The following is a 21,691-nucleotide window of genomic DNA, read 5'->3' as shown; positions in this document are numbered from 1 at the left end:
ACAAGATTACAATCAGCGGGGGTGGGGGTGGGGGATCATCCCTACGATAGTTGGATGGCGTCTTGTACACACGCGTTCTGCAGTCAAGCTAGTGCCAAACATATTGCTCTGCTTTCCTTTGGGCCAAATCAGTGAAGCCAAGTGTCTTGTCTTTTGAGCAACCCAGGACCTCCATACACACAGCCCAGGCTTGCACACAGGGGAGGCCACTTCAGTGCTGTTAATGCAGCAGTTCAACTTCACCTCCAGAGGTGCACTCCATTGTCCCTTGAGACAGAAGGATGCCAACAAGTACTCCTGCTAAGGACACCCATTAAAATTTATGGGCATGGCAAACTTAGGCCCAATGATTTCAATGGGCCCACTCAGAGAAGGACTATGGTTGGATATAAGCATAACTTTTTGTATACCACTTATGTATTTATATATTAAAGTATTTTGGAAATGCTTTTAATGAAAATGAATAAATAACCCACTTAATGGGTTCTCTCTCTCTCGCTCTCTCTTCCTAAGCAGATATGATGGTCCCATTATATTGATTGAAGCAATAAATCCCATATCCTGATCAAACATCCCCTATATACTACTGAAAAATGGCTGGGTTGGTCGTTTGTGCTCTGATGTTTGCTCTATGAACTCAATAGCTCTTCCTTAGTCTTTCAGAAATTCTCACTTGACCCTTACCCACATTCTGTTTGATGTCAGCTCTGCTTAACAACCAACCCACTTGAGACACTCAACAAATATCCCTTTGTAGCACAACTTGCTCACATTCACACACAATACTTCAAGGTCTGATCCACCAACGGAACCAATCAATTGAGCTTTGAGAAGCAATGCCAGTTTTTCTAACAAAAACAAAATCTGCACAAGGTAATTTACGTCATTTTTTTTTTTCTCATGCCCCAGAGGGGCAGAGAGGCTATGGCCCTCCAGATGTTGTTGGATGACAACTCCCATCATCCTTGACCTTTAGCCATGCTGATGGGGGCTGATGGGAGTTGAACATCTGGAGGGCCACAGATTTCCCTATTCTGGTCCTAAAGAGTGATCTAATTTAGCATGTTTATTTGACTTGTTTTTGATAAACAAAGCTAAAAAAAAATTACTCTTGTTGATTTTTCTCTCCACCCCCCCCCCCCATATATAAGTATGCGGTCTGAAATGTTTTGAGAGGAAATACCGTAGTATACAGCACATATTTAAACTGTAGAAGTCGCTCCCACAGTAATGGCCACCAAACTGGATGGGTTTAAAAGAAGATTAGACAAATTCATAATGATGGAAGAGGAGGAGGAGGCGGCTACCAACAGTGGCTAGCAGTGCTTGCCTCCATGGTCAGTAATGCTTCTCAACACTAGTTGCTGGAAACCATAGGAAGGAAGAGTGCTTGTGCTCAGGTCCTGCTTTCTGGTTTCGCATTGGGGCATCTAGCTGGCCACTGTGAGAACAGAATGTTGGACTAGATGGAGCTCTGGTCCAATCCAGCACATCTCTCCATATGGAAGTCTTCTGTGACAGCAGAACCTCCATGCCCAGGGGCAGCTATCTATGAATACCAGATGATGGGAAACACAACTTGAGGTTTGCTGCTGGGACATCTGGTTGGCTACCGTGAGAACAGGATGCTAAGCTAGATGGGCCCCCTTTGGCCTGATCCAGGAGGACCCTTCTCAGGTTCTTAAGTAAACAATGCTTAATGTTACACGATGAATATTGTTTTTATTGGAACACTTGTAAAAATTAGAAGATATTACTTAAATGATGCAAAGGTGTTAAGAAAAGAAGATGTAATACAGAGTTTTAGCAGACTAATAAATTTTAATTTTCCCAAGAACTGCACATTGTGTGCTGAGTCATATACTTGCCAGGAATAATCAACCTGGGGGGGGGGGGGGAAATACAGTTTTGATACTGCCAAGCCGGTCTTACATCGTATCTGCAATTGGCCTCCATCCATTGTTATTGATGAGCTTATGAAACGGGGGGGGGGGGGGTCCAATGCAAAAATAAAACAGTGGAAATTTTTCAAGCTGAAAAACTTTCCAAACCACATCCCAGGCTCTGAATGACAAGAGCTAGAACTATTCATTCTCTAATCATAAAAAGAGCCAATTTTGTGACGGTTCTCCATCAAGCTTTTGCCTTCTGGATTTTTTTATATGTTTTATAATATATTCCTTAACCACCCCTTCACCAAAAGATTCCAGGTTCATCGCACAAAAGTGTCAGTAAAAACCAATTCACTTTTTGCAAAGAGTTATTGCATTACACCCAACCCTTCTACTCCAATCAGCTCACATCAACAAGAAGAAACTTTGTTTTTCTAGTAGCACTGAACAAGACAATTTAAGAACAAACAGTGTTATAAGAAAAAAACCTGCTCCTTTTCCCTTATGGGGTACCCAAGAGCCCATATAGAGTTATTTTGTAGGTTCTCTATCGGTAGGATAAAATAACAGAGACCAACCAGAGAATACTGAGAAGCAAAGCAACTAGTAAGCCTGATCTTTATTAACTGTTGCAACAGGGTGCTCCCCCACACGCAGGAGAGAGGAGGACCACCCAGAACAAAGGTGTGCTCGCCCTTATATAGATATTTTAAATTACGTGCCCTGGAGACCAAGACCACTCCCAGAAACAGCATACTTACATCACAGAAAAGGCGGTCTACAACGGAAATCTGAGTGCATTGTTTATCTCCTGTCTGGCAAGTTACCTGATTGCATTATCTGGGTTTTGGCCACTCTTTTGTTATTATAACTGCTCAATTCCTGAATCTAGGCCACAGGTCACAAGCCTGTTCACATCTTGAATGTGCTCTTAAGACATGACCTGTGAGGAAAGAGACAATGGGGAGGTTTCCCACTTTGACCTTGCAGAGAAGTATTTGAGATCAATTTGTTCAGGACCTTTTCTATGGGGTTTCAGACATGTGGTTTATATATACAGTTATGAACATTAATTTTTTTATATATGACCTTAAAATTATTATAACAATAGCAATGAATTTTAGAATGGGTGTGACACTTTGGGGCTAGCAATAAATAGTTGTCTTACTGGCTAAGTTAGGTGTGGGGAACCTATGGTTCTGCAGATGCTGCTCAGCTACAACTCTCATCATCCTTGGCTGTTAGCTATCTTGGGCGGAAGGGAGCTGTAGTTCAGCAACATCTGGAGAGCCAAAGTTTCCCCACACCTGGATTCACCCCAACCCTCCAGAGAATATTTAGGCGAGTGGGGAGAATGAAAGGTCTGTTGTGCAAGCCGAAGTCATTCCACAAGTTTAATGACTTCACTGGCAGCAAAACAAATTGCTTTAGGGCCGGATTTTAGGGACTGAGCAAAGAGAGAGTGTACATGCCTGTAATAGCCTCTCCACTCAACAGCTGAAAAACAAAAATAGTACAGTACAGACAGCTCACCTTCACGTTTAAAGCACTCAAGCACACAAACACCTGCAGAATGTTTGAATCAGCACCTATGCAAGATACGGTGTGTATGCATGGGCTTGTTTTTCTGCCAGACAGAGAGGCAGGGGCAGATGATGGCCCTGACATTAAGCCATCTACAAGACAAGAGATCCTATAGGTAACCAAAAGGGAGGTTGCCAGCGCAACTTGTGCATGATGAGACACAGAAAAAAAGTTTCCCCATTGCAGGGGTTGCTGAGATCCACTGACACAAGTGTAGGCACCTTATATGACAAGGATAAATCAAGCATCAGACTGCGCATCTAAGCCATGTTCTAAACATTTTTAATTTGATGTCTCCTGCCCTGGGACCATATGCTGAAGGATGAATAAGAAATCAAAATAAACAAATGCATGCACACGAAAGCTCATACCAATAACAAACTTAGTTAGTCTCTAAGGTGCTACTGGAAGGAATTTTTTTATTTTGTTTCGACTACGGCAGACCAACATGGCTACCTACCTGTAATAAGAAATCAAAGACGCTGGTGATTATTATTAATTGTTGTTATTGTTGTTGTTGAAATGGGCTACAAATGCTTAAAACAAACAGCTCAAGAAAGTGTGTGCCAAAGGACATTTCTTGCCTGGTGTGCAACTTGGGTCTACAAACAGTTTTAGTTCTAAAAACCGTCAATGCTGGATTTGTTTCATTTGGCAAAGATTTTCCTGTCTGACAGTTATCATGCAATGGCCAGGATATATTGGGTGTCTTGCTTTTTGAGCAATCATACAGAAATTCATTTCAACCAGCACAGTCCATCAGCCTCAGAAGCTAGCATTGCTGAAAAAGGGGTGTGGGGATGAGCTGCATAATGACTACAGGCAGACCCTCCAGGTATGACAACAAGTTAAGGGATGGATGTGGATCCAGCAAAATTTTCCTCCTCCAGCAAAAAAGCAAGGCCCCCACCTCTCCAGCCCTCTGACATAGAGGCACTGCATGGCTTGTGTGATGTTGTTTTGCTAGATTTGAGATGACAACTGGATGGCAAAGAGTTCTCATTTCTGCTGGCTCACCCTGGCAACCGCAGTTCATTAAAGTGATGGCGGAGCAAAAGAGACAGAAAGATGGAACAAATACAAGCATCTTTCTTTTTTTTGTGGGGGATACTTTGAGTACAAAGAGCCCAGAAAAAGTGATCATAGGTCCAAGCAGCAGAGCATACAAATGCCAAATGCTGCTTGAAAACCACACCTGATATACCCCTCTAGAAATATTAACAGAAGCTGCACCATCATCTATCTCCTGTTCCTTGGCAAAGCCCAGGAGTGGACTCCAGTGAATTCCCTCTGCAGCCAAAGGAGCTATGAGGACAGGAAATCTGCAAAACCTTTTATTAATTAGACCCATGGGGGGTGGGGGTGGAAGATGACAAGGTCTTGCTTACTCAGAAAACATGCACTGAAGATACTTTAACTCAGACTAGTTATCCCAAACAAGCTTTTACAGTGCAGTCCTGATAAATGCCTACTCAAAAGTACCCTCCTGAGCTTCAAGGGATTTATTCTCAAGTATGGAATGGATGTCTATAACCACCTTGTAATAGCCAAAAATGGTGAGGAATTTGTACCAACTTTTCATAAGAACACAGAAAGCTGCCTTACAGCAAGACAGGCCATCAATCCACTTAGCTCAGTGTTGTCTGCACTGACAGCCAGCAGCTTTTTAGGGTTTCTAGTGGGGCCTCCCCCAGTGTTACTTGGAAATACTGGGAATTAAAACATGGCACCTTTAGCATGCAAGGCAGATGGTCTAGCACTGAGCTATGGCCCTTCCCCACACAGAACATGTATTGGAAGGATTTTGGGATTGTAATCCATATTACAGCCTGAGTACAAAAGCAACGATGGTGGATACTGTTATGTACTGAAGTTCTCGCCCTGGCCACCAGGAGTATTGTGTATGTAGTTTTCACTCAGGTCCACGTCAGTTATTTTAGGCGGGAAACCCTGGGTTGTTGTTGCTACATTGTCGACAGCCGGCTGCCTATAAAAGCAGGCCGGCTGAGCTGTTTGCTGTTCAGTTCTGTCCAGCTTACAAAATAAAGAGCTGCTTTGGAGAAATCGCTGTGTCGTCTGCTATGTTCGCCCACAACTTAACAGATACAGTAGTTTGTTATTTCATAAAAATTACATACCCCTTGATTGTAAAAAGAAAACCTCAAGGCAGTTTGCAAGACAAAGGTAGTATGATAAAATTATCAATAAGAAACATCAACAACAATAATTTAAAGATTTCAGAAAATTAAAATAACAACATACTAATAACATAGGAAAGCTCACATCAACTTTCTAAATATCTAGGTAGGCTTGCCTAAACAAAAATATTTTTAATAGGTGTCAAAAAATAGCCTGATATCTGTTGTAGATATAAGGATATCAACTATGGGTATCGCTGCCTATGGCAGATGCCTTCGCTGCACATGAAGCTGTGTTCTAGGGGGAAACAGAAAGTCACAAGTGGCTAGAATTACACAGCAAATACGTAAGTGCAAAATATTAACCACTGTAATATCCATTTTCTATAATGGTTTTAATTTTTGGCAGGCATCATTTTCACATTTACAAGTTTGTCTCTTTCAGCTATGAGGACCTTGAAGCCTCAAGACAAAACACTTTTGAATCAAGGGGGGGAAATGCCTACTAGCCTCAGGAAAACGTGCTATGGTCTGTCAACACCCCTGCAGAGAGCATGGTTTAAACCATGGGTAGGCAAACGAAGGCCCGGGGCCCAATCGCCTTCTAAATCTGGCCCATGGACAATCCGGGAATCAGCGTGTTTTTACATGAGTAGAATGTGTCCTTTTATTTAAAACGCATCTCTGGGTTATTTGTGGGGCATAGGAATTCGTTCATTATTTTTTCAAAATATAGTCCGGGCCCTGATATAGTCCAGTCTGAGGGACAGTGGACCAGCCCCCTGCTGAAAAAGTTTGCTGACCCCTGGTTTAAATAAAATGGGTACTGGCACTGAGAAGCCTATCAACAGAAACTAAAATGAGGAAACATGTTGACCTGCAATTGTTTTTAGGCTTTTGTAAAAGCCAGCAATATTTAAAGATAGGACAGCATTCAATATTTTGTACCACCATCTGAAGAGCCGGCAGCAAAGCATTTCCTGGCCTATTTGCAATCAATTTCCTCTCAACACCTCCACATATTCCTTAATATAGCATCTTCAGATTCTCAAGGTCAAGAGAGTCATTAATATGTCTCTTGTTTTAATACAGCCAAGAAGTTACGTAAAAGTCTATTCCAGTCACCGTTTCTATCCAAGGAAGGCCCAGATATGCCACTAGCCTATGCTGCATAAAACATACTTTTTTCTTCTTGTTTTTGATGTAATCTCATGTAGCCTCTGAAACATTTGATTCCGGACATCTGGACTTCTAAAATCTTTCATTGTGGCAGCACTCACACTTTGGAACTCCCTGCCAATTGACATCAGGCAGATTTCTTCATTGTACTCTTTTCCTTGCCCGCTAAAAAACACTTTGGTTTAGGGAAGCCTGCCCAGACCTGTAGCATGTTGACATGCATTTTAATCCATTTTTAGCTTATTGAAGGTTTTAAACAACTGTTTTTACAGACAAACACTTTAAGGTTGTTTTTACAATCAAGCAAATTTTTATGAAATACATAAATAATCCCTTGTTTAAATTTAATAGCTGGGTTACTTGTCCTCCCCACCTCCCTCAGGGGCCTAAAATCTTAAAACAGAAATATTTACAGTGGTACCTCGGGTTACATACGCTTCAGGTTACAGACTCCACTAACCTAGAAATAGTGCTTCAGGTTAAGAACTTTGCTTCAGGATGAGAACAGAAATCGTGTTCCGGCGGCACAGCAGCAGCAGGAGGCCCCATTAGCTAAAGTGGTGCTTCAGGTTAAGAACAGTTTCAGGTTAAGTACGGACCTCCGGAACGAATTAAGCACTTAACCGGAGGTACCATTGTAATCAATCAAGTCTATGAAGCAACCAAATGCAGGCTACAGCCAAGGAGTGGGGTAACCATAAAAAAACTTGCCAAATAGTACAATACAAAAGTATACATTCACAGAAAAAAGAAACTTAAACCATTGTCCTCATAATGCTATTCTAAGTTGGGACATTACACAACCAATCTAGACAAACAAAGGACTTAGCTGTCCTTTTCAGCAAAAAAAATTTTTCCTGTATTACGGTACTTTAAGTGGCCACAGGTTCTAAAATCTTCACGCATTTCCCCCCTGGAATTTCATACAGACTACAGTATTAATCAATCATCTTCGATCACCCGACTCCCACAAATACAGAAGACTTGTTCTCTAGCAATATTATTCTACCTGCCTCCCCTTCCAGAAAGTTAGCTTCTGTTGTCTGAAAACACAAAGGAAAGGGCGTCTCAGACATAGTCTCTTCCCCATGCTGTGTTTTTAAGACAGGAAAACTGAAGGGGTGGGAATCTACAGGTCTCGACTGCTTCAATATCCAGCCTTTTTAATCATTATTATGCAATATAATATTGCAATAGGCGGGAAGCTAACAGGAATCTTGCTTTTCTAGAAGTCATGCCTACAGCAAACTTCTCAAAAGCACCACCTGAAATCCTAAAAAAAAAGGGGGGTGCACACAAAGCTGCTTCTGTCCCGGCAGAGGAAGGAGGCCAATGAAAAACTCTCAGCCTCAAAAACTAGAGCAGTTACAAACAGATAGAGAGGGTGGGTGTAACTTTAGAAAAGAACTCTGCAATCTCTTTTGAGGAAAACTTCTCTTAGCAACAAGAGAGCTCAAAGAAAAGATGAAAAACAATGGGTGCATGTGGAAGTACCACAGCTAAGGCAAATCCCCAATCTTCTTGCAATAGTTTTGAGGGCAAATACAGGAGGAGGCATCCCAAAGGCTCACAAACAGCAGCATAGAAATGGGTTAAGATTTTTGGGTTCAAATTTGGGATGGGAGGCCATTAAGCAAAGTACCATTGTTACAACAGAGAGAAAATTATAAGAATATGAGGTAAAAATATGAGGTAAAGGACCCCTGGACGGTTAAGTCCAGTCAAAGGCGACTATGGGGTTGCGGTGCTCATCTCGCTTCAGATCGAGGGAACCGGCGTTTGTCCACAGACAGCTTTCTGGGTCATGTGGCCAGCATAACTAAACTGCTTCTGGCGCAATGGAACAACGTGATGGAAACGCCGTTTACCTTTCTGCTGCAGCAGTACCTATTTATCTATTTGTACTGGCGTGCTTTCGAACTGCTAGGTTGGCAGGAGCTGAGACAGAGCTGTGGGATGTGGGTGGTGCTGTGGTCTAAACCACTGAGCCTCTTGGGCTTGCTGATCAGAAGGTCAGCGGTTTGAATCCCCGCAACGGGGTGAGATCCTGTTGCTCTGTCATAAGAATATAAGATCCCTGCTGGATCAGGCCAATGGCCCGTCTACTCATAGAATCATGGAAACATGGAATTGTAGAGTTGGAAGAGACTCCAGGGATCATTTAGTCCAACTCCCTGCAATGCAGGAATCTCAACTAGACCATACATGACAGATGGCCATCCAACCTCTGCTTAAACACCTCCAAGAAAGGAGAGTCCATCACCTCTCATGGGAGTCTGTTCCACTGCTGAACAGCTCTTACTGCCAGAAAGTTCTTCCTGATATTTAGTTAAAATCTATTTCCTTGTCACTTGAAGTCATAGGTTTGGATCCTACCCTCCAGAGCCGGAGAAAACAAGCTTGCCCCATCTTCCACGTGACACCCTTTAGATATTTGAAGATGGCTACCATGTCTCCTCTCAGTCTCCTCATTTCTAGGCTAAACATACCCAACTCCCTCAACAATCTCTCATAAGGCTTAGTTTCCCGACCCTAAATCATCTCGGTTGCCCTCCTCAGCAAACAACTCATATTTCCCACCCTTCCTCCCAAAGGAGTCCAGACACAGCAGACACAGCAATGATAACACATTAAAAAATAACCTGAAAATAGTTTTTAAACATTATCTCAAACCATTGGCCTTAGGGTTGCCATACCTTTCAGCCATCAAAATCATGAATGTTTTAAAATTTCTCCCAAGAGTCAATACAGAGGGAGACAGGTGCACCTCACAAAGGAGGGTATTCCACAATTGGGGAGCCACCACTGAGAAGTCAATCATGGGTCAATGCCAATCTAGCAGCCCCCAGTGATGGTACCAAGAACAAGGCCTCCACCTGCCAATTGTTGGGTGCCCTTTTAGGTACTGGGTACCAAGCCACTTAGAGCTTTATATCTTGACCTTTGGTCCATGGACCTTTAGGTGGTCTGTGAACTGGGAGCTAAAATGGAAAAAGAAAACAAAACAGAGATTATTTTAACAATGGAATATAATTGCACTGATGGGAAATTTATTGTGTATGTGTTTATGTGCATTCTTCTGGGAAGAGGGTTGAAAGCTTTCATCAGACAACCCCCCCCCCCAAAAAAGTTAAGAACCATTGCAATTTGCTAGTATATTCCACAGGCATTTTAGTTTAAGCTTGATTTTATAGTTTTGACTGATTTTTTACCTTTTCTGCATCAAGTTTCTTGTATACAGTTTATAGATTATTGACACTAAGTGACAGATAAGTATTTTAAATAAAGAAATAAGTAGTATTAACACCCTGAATTGAGATCCTTACTTCACTTTCAGGATAGCGACACATGGGTCCCATCAGAATACCCCACTTTCCAGTTTAGCAGCTGCATTCTGCACTGGCGGCAGGCCCCCGCCCCCCATCTTCAAGGGCAGCCCTGCAGACAGCCATTACGGTAGTCCAGTTTAACTAATTTAAACTCCTGACTCTGGCTGGGGACCATGATATACATTGGAAGGAAAGGAGGGACCTCAATGGTAAAGGTAAAGGGACCCCTGACCATCAGGTCCAGTTGTGACCGACTCTGGGGTTGTGGCACTCATCTTGCTCTATAGGCCAGCGGCGTACAGCTTTCGGGTCATGTGGCCAGCATGACTAAGCCGCTTCTGGAGAACCAGAGCAGTGCACGGAAACACCGTTTACCATTCCAGTACCTATTTATCTACTTGCACTTTGACATGCTTCCAAACTGCTAGGTTGGCAGGAGCAGGGGCCGAGCAACGGGAGTTCACGTAGTGGGGATTCGAACCGCCGACCTTTTGATCAGCGAGTCCTAGGCTCTGTGGTTTAACCCACAGCGCTACCCTCAATGGTACCATACATTTAAAGCACTATCATGTCACTTTAAAACAGCTTTCTTCCCATTCAAAGAATTCTGGGATCTGAAGTTGGTTAAGGTTACTGAGAGTGATTAGGATACCCCCTACTGCCCTCACAGAGCTACAATTCTGAGCATGGTTTAACACATAGCTGTCAACCTTCCCGTTTTTTGCGGGAAATTCCCTTATTTCAGCACTGTTTCCCGCTGCTATCCCGGATTGTTCAATATTCCGTAGAGACTGTCTCTGGGACAGGTGAGGCTGCTGATCCCTTATTTTCAAATCTGAAAGTTGACAGCTATGGTTTAACAATTAATCCCCCTTTCTAGGGAGCCCTGCACACTGCAGCTCTAGCACGTGTGTGTGATTCCACTGCTTCCTAGGAAGATGCAGGAGATGTGCTGAAGCAGCAGTGGGGACATAGCATGAAAGCAGGCTGCACAAGAGCAGGGCACATTTGGAGAGTGACGCAAGACGACAGCTAGCCAGGTAGGCAGTGCCTCCTTATGAATTATAGAAGTGCAAAGTCACCACGTCCTGCAAGCTTCCTGTCCAAGGCTAGCGTTTGCACTTTAGTAGGGGACTGAACACAGGTGTATTCAAGGACAAGAGAGATAGGCAGAGGAGGGTACAAGGTGTTTATGGATGGAGCTGCAGCAGAGGGATGGAGCTGATGAAAACCATCATGTTCAGACGCTGCTCCTCTGCACCAAGCCAGGAGTTGTTTGCAATTAAGGCAGTTTGACGCAACTGGTGAAGTGAAGGAACTAGGGAATGCAGCTCAGCATCAGAGCATCTGCTTTGCGTGCAGAAGGTCCCTGGTTCAAGCCCCAGCAGCATTTCCAGGAAGGCCCAAGAAAAAGCTCCCCATCTGAAATCTTGAGGAGATGCTACTAGTCAGTGTAGGTAATACTGAGCTACATGAGCCAGTGGTCTGACTCTGTAGAAGGCAGCTTCCCATAGGGTGCTCCAAATAACAACTGTTTATCTCCTGTACAACACCCATGGGCTGTGGTATTTCACAAGTGTACAAGAGTACAGATCCCTGCCCCAAGGAGATGACAATCTTAAAACTCAATTCAGGGGAAAGGAGCAGTGGAAGGGGCACAAGAGATGGAGGGAGGGGTAAACAGAGGAACGTAAGGATGTAAGAAGAGCCCTGCTGGATCAGGCCAACAGCCCACCTAGTCCAGCATCCTGATCCTGTTCTCACAATGACGAGCCAGATCCCCCAATTGGAAGACCACAAGGAAGACCTGAAAGTAACAGCAACCCTTCCAGGAGGAAGAAAAGTATGTGGATATCCAAGCAAAAACCATCCAATACACCCACGTTATATGCATCAAGCCATCCAGGTCACACACCACTGCACAAATCAGTTTGCACCCCAATGTGTTTTTTGAGGGGGGAAGTGGAATCCCTCCTCTCCTGATGGGCATCTCTCAAGATGACCAGCTGCATCAGAAAAACAAAACTAAAAACTTTCTCACCACCCTGCTCGCATCTTCACGGGCATATCTCCACAAATCACCGACCAGGCTTGGAGGTTTGCAAAAAGGGAGAGCGCCTTTTTGGTTGGCACCCACCCTCCCAGCAGCTGTGGAATGTTCTCCCAAGTAAGGCCTGCCTGGTGCTGACCCAGACATCTTTCTGCTGCCAGGTTAAGACTTTCATCTACCTCCAGGCATTTGACAGCATCTTAAAAGCTTGCTTGTCAATTGCCTAGGGAGATGCTTGCCTTGAATTAGATGGTTAGCTAAGAAAATAATATTTAAATGCTGAAGATTTATGCTTGCCTACCCATATCCAATTTTCTCAGAAGCTGGGCATTCTAGAATGCAGATTTGACAAGTGTTCTAAACTCCAGCAATTGTGACATTGAAGTCACCACTTTTACCCAGATAGCAGGGGGAGAAAAAGGAGTTCTAAGCCAACCTGCCCAGCATGAACTCTCCCTGTGCCAAACCATGCCACACCTGCTTTGCACACTCAAGTGCTTTTGCCCGCCGACAATGCGCCTTTGAGGTTAAAGAATATGTAAATGATTGGTTGCACTACCGGCAAGTCAATGAAATGTATGAAGAGGATTTAAAGGAAAAAGGATTTGATGATAAAAAATCAAAATTTGAAATAGAAATATTAAACAATGAATGTAAAATAATGTCTAAAATGTAAAATACTGTTGGAATGGCATTTGAAAGATGAGAAAGTGAAATCGGTATCGGTAATGATACACTGGGCAAAAGACTTTGGATATAATATACAGCTTAAAGAATGGGAAAGGTTGTGGAATGGAAGGATAAAATTTACAGCCTGTAATGCTTTGAAAGATAATATGATGAAAAGGATGTATAGATGGTATATTACACCAGTGAAGTTAGCTAAAATGTATAAGACAAATAATAAATGTTGGAAATGTAAAGAAAAAGAAGGAACATTTTATCACATGTGGTGGGAATGTAAGAAAGTAAAGAACTTCTGGGAAATTATATATAATGAGATGAAAAAGATGTTGAAATATACATTCTTAAAAAAACCAGAAGCATTTTTGCTTGGTATTATAGGCCAAGACATTAATAGACAAGATGTCAAACTGTTCTTACATGCAACAACAGTGGCAAGAGTATTGTTAGCCCAGAAATGGAAGCAAGAAGAAATTCTGACGAAAGAATGGCAGACAAAATTAATGGACTATGCAGAATTGGACAAAATGACAGGAAGGATTCGAAACCTGTGGGACCAGAAGATTGGAAAAAGTATATGATTTATTTGAAGAGCAACTGTAATCAACAAATTACGCTAGTAGGACTACAAGAAGTTTTCTAAGGAGAAATATACAAAGTGCTACAAAGTAGAAAAAGATAGAGATATTGGTTATGAGTTTGAAATGTAATAGGGAAAATAAGAAATGCATACTAAGAGATTAAATTGGAAAATTTTCAGACAGGACTTATGGAAGTCAAAAAAATTGAATAATATGTAAAAGTATGTTTAATTACTATTGAAAATGATATGTTAAAAAACTAATAAATATTGAACCCTGAAATTTGAACCCTGAAAATGCCTGGATGGGACAGAAGGAAATGTATGTAAAAACTGTACATAAGGTAACATTTACTTTTAGTATTCCAACCACTCTGGTTTCTGGCCCACACACCATTATTGGCACGCTGGTCCTGCATGGTTTCCCCCAAAGGAAGGCAGCCCTTGGGCTAAAGAGGGTTCCCCCCTCTCCTAGAACATTTCCCATGATCCTCTTCCACAGACCAGGGTTTCAAGGAGGGCATGTTGATACAGGGAGGGAAGGTAGCAACCCCAAATGCAGATCCACAACACTGGATCCTTATCTCAACATGCATTCAAGAACTGAGCAAGGAACTGGGTGGGGCAGGTAAGAGGAAGAGGCATCAAATGACTTCATTTTCCTAACAAAATCTGTCTTCCATTAGATGTTAATCATACGCAGTAATTTAACAAAGAAAGGGAGGGCAAAGCTTCTTCGCCACAGGGAACGTTTGGCTGTTTAAATCTCCAATGTAGTTTAACAGCAGCAACACACACAAAAGAGAGAGATAAATAGCGTCTGTGTGGCTCCCCAGCAGAAATCTCCCCTTGCAAGGACCAAATACAGTTTCACATGAACTCCACAAAGTTATGATTAGCTCAGTCACTTCTATTTTTATGATTGTAAATTGTTTTTAATTGTTTTTAATATTATGTTTTAATGTTCTAGAGGTGAAGGGTGGGTAATAAATAAGTAAATGAGTAATCTATTTGCCTGCTTTTCAAGCATTAACACCACACAAAGCCAGAATACTGCTGTCAAAACGAAACACTGTACAGCATTTTATTACAGTACTAGGATATCCATTAGGGGCTGTTGGTGGAAGAAAGCTGTAATTGGTTAATTAAAGTCAACATTTTAATTGAATAATGACTCCATTACTTCTAAAATGCAAGGGCTGGGACATCCCATGGGGAGACTCTGGTTGTGGCTGGGGGAGAAACAGAAAGACAGGGTTGTTTTTGGAGAGTGGGTTAGGTTAGGAAAGGGGGAGACTGAAATGAAGAAACAGAGCCGCAGCAGAGCCCTAGAAAGACCATCTCTGCACCTTGCCTCCCCTGGGAGCGACACATATAGGCCACCGAAGAACCAGACCACAACTCCCACAAGCTCAACAGTGATGAACATTTTGTCAGCCCAATGGCCTCATTCCCTTCTGGTCAACCTTCCAGAGGCCACAGCCCATGGTGGGCAGGGCCAGAGGCGAAAGTGAGTGGGGTGACAAATGTGAATTTTTATCTTTGTACAGTACAGAACTTTCTACAAACACTCACACAACCCTCTATTGCCTCCATCCAGGCCTCTAAGAGGCATGATCAGAGTTCAGGGACGCATCCCAGCCAGGCAAAAATACTCAAGAGAGGATGCAAAGTGGGTGTGGTCTGAGAAGAGGCAGTGTGGGGTAGGGAGAGTCCTGAGGGCTGCATTAGCCCCATGGACCTGAGATTTTTTGGACCTGGAAAACCCCAACAGGCAGCAGCACTTGGAGGACCAAACTTCACACCCAGGAGGCTTGAAAGCAGGCAGGCCCCAACTTCCTGGAGGAGAAAACTTGAAACGCTACACAAACAAATGGACAGGAATGCTGGGGGCCTCAAGGCATGGGAAATACAAAGGAACGGAAACTGCATCAATCCCCTTTTCCATGCTGTTACACAACGAAGGACACTCAGTTCTCCTATTCCAATTCAAGTCATGCCTAAGCAGTAATGAGATTCAAGAACATTGTTTCCCCTTCTTCTGGCTTCACCCTTTCGCCTGGAGGCTTTTTCCATTTGGCTGCAGACCAGGCATTCCCCACCACCACCACCGTTGCTTTTTGCATTTCAAAATAATATTAATACTAATATTGCATTACCAAGTACATCGTCACCAGTGGAGCCCTTGGAAGAATGGTGTGCAGGCTGCCGCTCTGTGCCCGGGTATACTGCTATCTGCACTTCAGCCCTTTGTATTGAAGATAGAGGCTGCCTCTGAGGGTCGAGTTCTGGGCGGGTGCTGAAGGGAGGCTTTTCCCAAGCGCCATGGGAGCTAATTCCTGAAAAAGAAGCACACAGTTTACTAAGGCGGGCTGAGTGTGACTAGGTTTTATTGTCCAGCCCAAAATACTTGGCTAAGGAACCCAAAGGCTGCTATCCCTACACAGCCACTCCCCACTTTCGACTCACAAGGCACATCTCATCCAATAACCATCCCGTTTTTAGGATACAAAAACAGCTCGGTGACATACCCCCAGTGAGCCCCTTAAGAATAGGAAAATAGCTAAATCAAATCAATGGTTGGTTTCAAGGCATAGCTGTCAACCTTTCCCTTTTCTTGTGAGGAATCCTATTTGGAATAAGGGAATTTCACTTTTAAAAAGGGAAACGTTGACAGCTATGTTTCAAGGATGGGGGACCTGCCTTAGCCTGAGGGTCACATTCCTGCATGCATGCTGGTGGTGGGAGGGGGCCAGGGGCAGAAGCAGGCATTGCAACAGCAGCAACTATTCAGGTATGCAGCAGTCCCGCCATGCACTACTACGCACCTATCTCTTTTTGTCCATATCCAGGCAAGGAAAAGGTGCTACCACAGTTTGTGGGCACATTCCAGCCCAGCAAAAGCACATGAGGAGGATGCATAGCAGGACCAGTGAGGTGTGTGGTCTAGGGAGAGTCCCAAGAGCTAGACAGAGATCCCTGGAGGCCCACATTTGGCCCCTAGGCCTGCAAGGCCAATAAAGTAAACATACATTGGAATGCATGGAATGCAAAAAGTGCAGAGAGCAATCACCTCTCTGTAGTCTCACAATACAGCTAGAACTTACATGCACCCAATGAATACAAATATTGCTGAGGGGAAACTTGTATCAAGAGATGCACATAAAGTTGGAAATGCCTAAGATGAAGCCTGACAGGGCATCTGAAAACAAAGGAAGCTTTTCCTATTTGTGGCTTAGGGTTAGGGTTGTATTTACGGGACCGCCTCTCCTGATATGCCCCACAAAGGACTTTAAGGTCAATGAAGAACCATTGTTTAGAGGTCCCAGGCCCTAAGGAAGTCATACTATCCTCCACCAGGGCCAGGGCCTTTTTGGTGATGGCTCCGACCTAGTGGAATGCTCTATCCCATGAGACTAGGGCCCTTCAGGATTTAACCTCCTTCTGTCAGGCCGGTAAGACAGAGCTATTCTGCCTGGCCTTTAATTTGAATTCAGTCTGATCCCTTCTCTTCCCTCCTCCTCCCCTTTTATGAAGATTACCCGCTCTGAGACCCCACAGCTAATTCTCCCCTGGGCTCCTCGCTGGCCCAAGTAGGACTAATTCAGCCTGCTAGCCCTGGTGATTATCTAATGCTTATTAGATGGATTCCCCCTAAATTGATTTCTGAACTTTGAATTTTATTGTTACAGTGGTACCTCGGGCTACATACACTTCAGGTTACAGACTCCGCTAACCCAGAAATAGTACCTCGGGTTAAGAACTTTGCTTCAGGATGAGAACAGAAATCGTGCGGCAGCGGTGTGGCAGCAGTGGGAGGCCCCATTAGCTAAAGTGGTGCTTCAGGTTAAGAACAGTTTCAGGTTAAGAACGGACCTCCGGAACGAATTAAGTACATAACCAGAGGTACCACTGTATTCGTGTTTTTATACTGTCTTTTATGCTGCTTTTACAATTAAGTGTTTTAAATTTGTTGATAGGGGCCCTGAGCCCGGTTTTTGAACCAGGAAGGGCGGGGTAGAAATAAAAATTTATTATTAATTTATTTACTCATATGTAATTTTTTATTGAAGGTGTTCACTAACTGACGGAAAAGCAAACAATTACAAATGTACTTTAGCTGAGTAACACCTCAGGATTTCCTAGTCAAGCCTTCTTCACCAGGGTGAGCCCTAAATCTCAAAGAAAACACGGTCTTCACCACAAAGAGAACTCCTCTGGTAATTTCACAACTGGGTGGTTCCCAGGATGGGTTGGGAAGGGCCTCAGGCATCAACACTTACACAGGTTTCATATTTAGTTACAGTTCTGAACTGGCTTGTAGCTACCGCTAAGGCCAAAGGGTATGCTTGGCAGCTCCAGGTGTGGCCATGACATTGTCATACCTCCTACAAGCCAGTGGGGCAAATTGGTGCATTGCAAGCTGTTGGGTGCCCAGATTTTTGAGACACTGCAATTCCCTTCCTCAACCCTTTGGGATGGACCAGGTTTTAAACCAAACTGTCTCTTGGTCCAGAGAATGCTCTCAGCAATAACTGGCATGACTTGGGCATCACTCTTTCAATTTTGGCTACTCATAAAACACCAAACCACCACCACCAGGTGTTTACAAGGCCTCTGTTTCAACTTCCACAACAGACATAACAATATAATAGAAGGCTTCACCACTAGTAAAGTTCCAGCAATGGCCAAACAGATGCTTTCGGGAATTCCAGAAGCAAGGCATGAGGACAGTAACTGTTTCACAGGAACAGAGAAACCTACATTATACCAAGTCAAGGGATTATCTAGCTCAGCACTGCCTACCCTGACTGGAGGTGGTTCTTCAGCATTTCGGTAAGGTATCTTTCCCATCCCTACCTGGAGATGCCTGGAACCAGGAACCTTCTGCATGCAAATAAGGTACTTGCTCTACCATGAGAGTGGCACTGTGGGTTAAACCACAGAACCTAGGGCTTGCCAATCAGAAGGTCGGCGGTTTGAATCCCCGCGACAGGGTGAGCTCCCATTGCTCGGTCCCTGCTCCTGCCAACCTAGCAGTTCAAAAGCATGTCAAAGTGCAAGTAGATAAATAGGTACCGCTCCAGCGGGAAAGTAAATGGCGTTTCCGTGCGCTGCTCTGGTTTGCCAGAAGCGGCTTAGTCATGCTGGCCACATGACCCGGAAGCTGTACGCCGGCTCCCTCGGCCAATAAAGCAAGATGAGCACCGCTCAGGGGTCCCTTTACCTTTACTTTACCATGCAACTACAGCCCATTGTTATCCCTTCAGAGGCATAACGTATCTGAAGAGGGAGGTTTCGCTAAGTAGACACTGAAAGGTATCTTCCTGCCTTCTTGCCATGTGACTTGTCTCGCTTTTAAGACATCTAGGCCAAGTGACCATTGCTGCATCTTGTGGCAGAAAAAGCCATAATTGAATTGTGCATCTTATGATAAATCAATCAACTGCCGATCCAACTTCACTGGGTGAGCCACAGCGTAAAGCTGTAAGCCAGGGTTCGGAAACCAACATTCCTCCAGACATCATGGGAGTCCAGCAGCCAGCATGTCCAATAGTCAGGGATGAAGGGATTTGTTGCCCAGCAACATCAACACCTTGAATTTTGCTCCTGAACTAGTATACTTCCTCCACTTAGCTTATTTCTCCGTCCCAGCATGCAAAGTTGCTGAATACAGTATATTTCACAGCAGTAAGGCTGCATAAGTACAATACATTTAAAACACAAGCGTTTAATTTTCTGTTGCTTTCATTCCATTGGTGAATCACATCCTGTAAAGTAAAGGTAAAGGGACCCCTGACCGTTAGGTCCAGTCGCAGACGACTCTGGGGTTGGAGCGCTCATCTCATTTTACTGGCAGAGGGAGCCGGCATACAGCTTCCGGGTCATGTGGCCAGCATGACTAAGCCGCTTCTGGCAAACCAGGGCAGCACACGGAAACACCGTTTACCTTCCCGCCGGAGAAGTACCTATTTATCTACTTGCACTTTGACGTGCTTTCGAACTGCTAGGTTGGCAGGAGCAGGGTCTGAGCAACGGAATCTCACCCCTTCGCGGGGATTCAAACCACCAACCTTCTGATCAGCAAGCCCTAGGCTCTGTAGTTTAGACCACAGCGCCACCCGCGTCCCATCCTGTAAAGTACCTTGAAGCAATTTCACAATAAAAAGGGTAAAAACTAACCCAACATTTTCAAGATTATTAAATAAGATCTTTGGCCACATCCACACTATAACTCTAAAAAACATGATTTCTCCCAAAGAATCCTGGGAACTGTAGTTTGTTAAGGGTTCTGGGAATTCCAGCTCTGTGGAGGGTAAACAGCAGCTCTCAGGATTCACTGGGGTGCATTAAATGTACAGAATATCATGTACAGTATACTGCTGAAATGATGACACACACACAATTTTGAAATCAAGTGGGCAGTAATTAAAGGAGGAGCCCCACCCTTTCCCCAAAAGTGATGCATTTCAGAATTAGGCAATGCAGAAGCTCCGCTCCATTTAAAAAAGAAATTCAGTCAAGCCATGATTTCGCACATCCTTGCCTTGAGGACACTGGCTAGTTTCCTGGAACCTTCACATTTGACAGTGTTCCCTTTACTTGCCCCAAGACTCCAAAAAGACATCACCTCAGATGACCTTGCTCTCTGTAAATGGAATAATCCCATAAACCTTAAAAGAGGCCACATTGCTGCAGTGTAAATTTGCACACCCTCTCGCTGTTTTTACAGCAACCTGCTATCCCCAATTACTGGAAGGCCAGGACAATCATAAAACAGGCTCGTGGCAGTTTAAAGGGCTCTGAGGCATCCAGCAACAGAGATCACTCTGGAGGCTTGACTGCAAAAATCCCAATCAGGCAGCACCTAAAGCTAAACATTGCTCTCCAATGTCCCACACCCAAATATTTTCCTCCTCCACCCCGGCCTTTTCCTTCCACTGACACCCTTTCTCCTACCTCTTCCCAAAACTCCTGCTTCCTTTCCAACAACCTACCTTCCCCACGGGTGCCAAAAAGTTTGCTTTCACACCCATTCTTTGAGCTAGCTGAATGCAGTAACACACACACACCTAACTCTCCGCAACAGAATGCCACCCCTTTGTTTTCACTTCACCGGTCCTTTCCAGATGCCCCCCTTTCCCCCCCCTTTACTCACATTGCATGGACTAGTAACACGATAACACCACCCACCCAGCTTCTCCAGCCCTTCTGTGACTTGCTCACAGCTTGACTCATCAGTGTTTCTTGCCAACCAGGCACTATTCCTTCCTTCACTTACTGTCTGCCACCCCTTAATTGCCAGCAACACAACGTGGCAAAGGAGTCTCTGTTTCCTCTCCTTGCCCTTAATGTCACCCCAAAATGTCACTTCCCCTGTCACCCCAAAAATAAAAAGTTACTTGGCACTGGGGCACATTCTCAGACTCAGCCCCTTTGACAACTCTTCTGCCCATATTTACCCTCCCCCTTGCCAGCCCCCTAAGTTCCAAGAACAGCTTAAGAAGAACTATCATCACTCACCTTCTCGCTTTTGAGATCCACTTTCAAAAACAGCACAAGAGATAAACACACACCCTAAATTTGTTCCCATCCATAATGCTTCAGGTTCCTTCTTTAGTGCCACCTCACAACCCTCCACCACCATCTCTTATTCAACAAGTGCTAGAGGTGGGAGACAGCCAATAAATCCCGCCCTCCCCACTTGGAAAATAACCAATTAATTTGAGAACCTACAAAAAGGTGACTGTTTTCCAACTGCCAAGCCTTCCAAACCCTTCTGCACCTCCCCCACCCCTTCCAAATATCCCTTCCCCACTATTTTATGAATCATAAGCAAAGCTCCCTTTTTATAGACCACTTTTATTCACTCTCAATGCTCACAATAAACCTTCAATTGCTACTAGTGTCCTGCATTCGTTTTAATTATTTACTGAATGTATGTTCCGCCTTTTTTCTCCCCAGGAGCTCAAGGGGGCCTACACTGTTCTTCCCCTTTTTAATATAATCCCTACAACAATCTTGTGAGGTAGGTTAGGCTAAAAGGCAGTGACTGGTCCCAAGGACACACCCAGTGAGTTTCCTGATTGAGTGTACCCTGGTCTCCCAGGTCCTACTCTAAGACTGGCTCTCTTTGCAAGAATATTCTGCCATAGCAGATCTTGGGGTTGGCGGATTGGAGAATTCCCTCTTCCTAATATCCCCCCTCACTCGCTCTCCATGCCCACAACAAACCCAGTCTCAGATCTCTTCCA

The 21,691-nt window shown here is 44.0% G+C and overlaps 1 protein-coding gene across 3 annotated transcripts in view; it reads right to left on the bottom strand.

Annotated features, from left to right (window-relative positions):
- Positions 1-21,691, bottom strand: part of LRRC8A (leucine rich repeat containing 8 VRAC subunit A) — a 37,741-nt gene that overhangs the window by 14,722 nt on the left and 1,328 nt on the right. The window contains exons 1-2 of one of the 3 annotated variants that reach the window (XM_083423566.1): positions 20,961-21,156; positions 15,596-15,775 (exon numbers count right to left, since the gene is read on the bottom strand). The gene's annotated coding sequence lies outside the window, so the exon portion shown is untranslated. Of the gene's footprint in view, positions 1-12,163; positions 12,784-15,595; positions 15,776-20,960; positions 21,157-21,691 lie in introns of those variants that run through there. The other 2 variants (XM_083423565.1, XM_083423567.1) reach the window with 2 other exon arrangements.

This window comes from Podarcis tiliguerta (genome assembly GCF_965153285.1).
Source record: "Podarcis tiliguerta genome assembly, chromosome: Z".
Lineage (NCBI taxonomy): Eukaryota > Metazoa > Chordata > Lepidosauria > Squamata > Lacertidae > Podarcis > Podarcis tiliguerta.
Note: the sequence above shows the minus strand (reverse complement) of the source record. Positions and strands in the feature narration are given on the sequence as shown.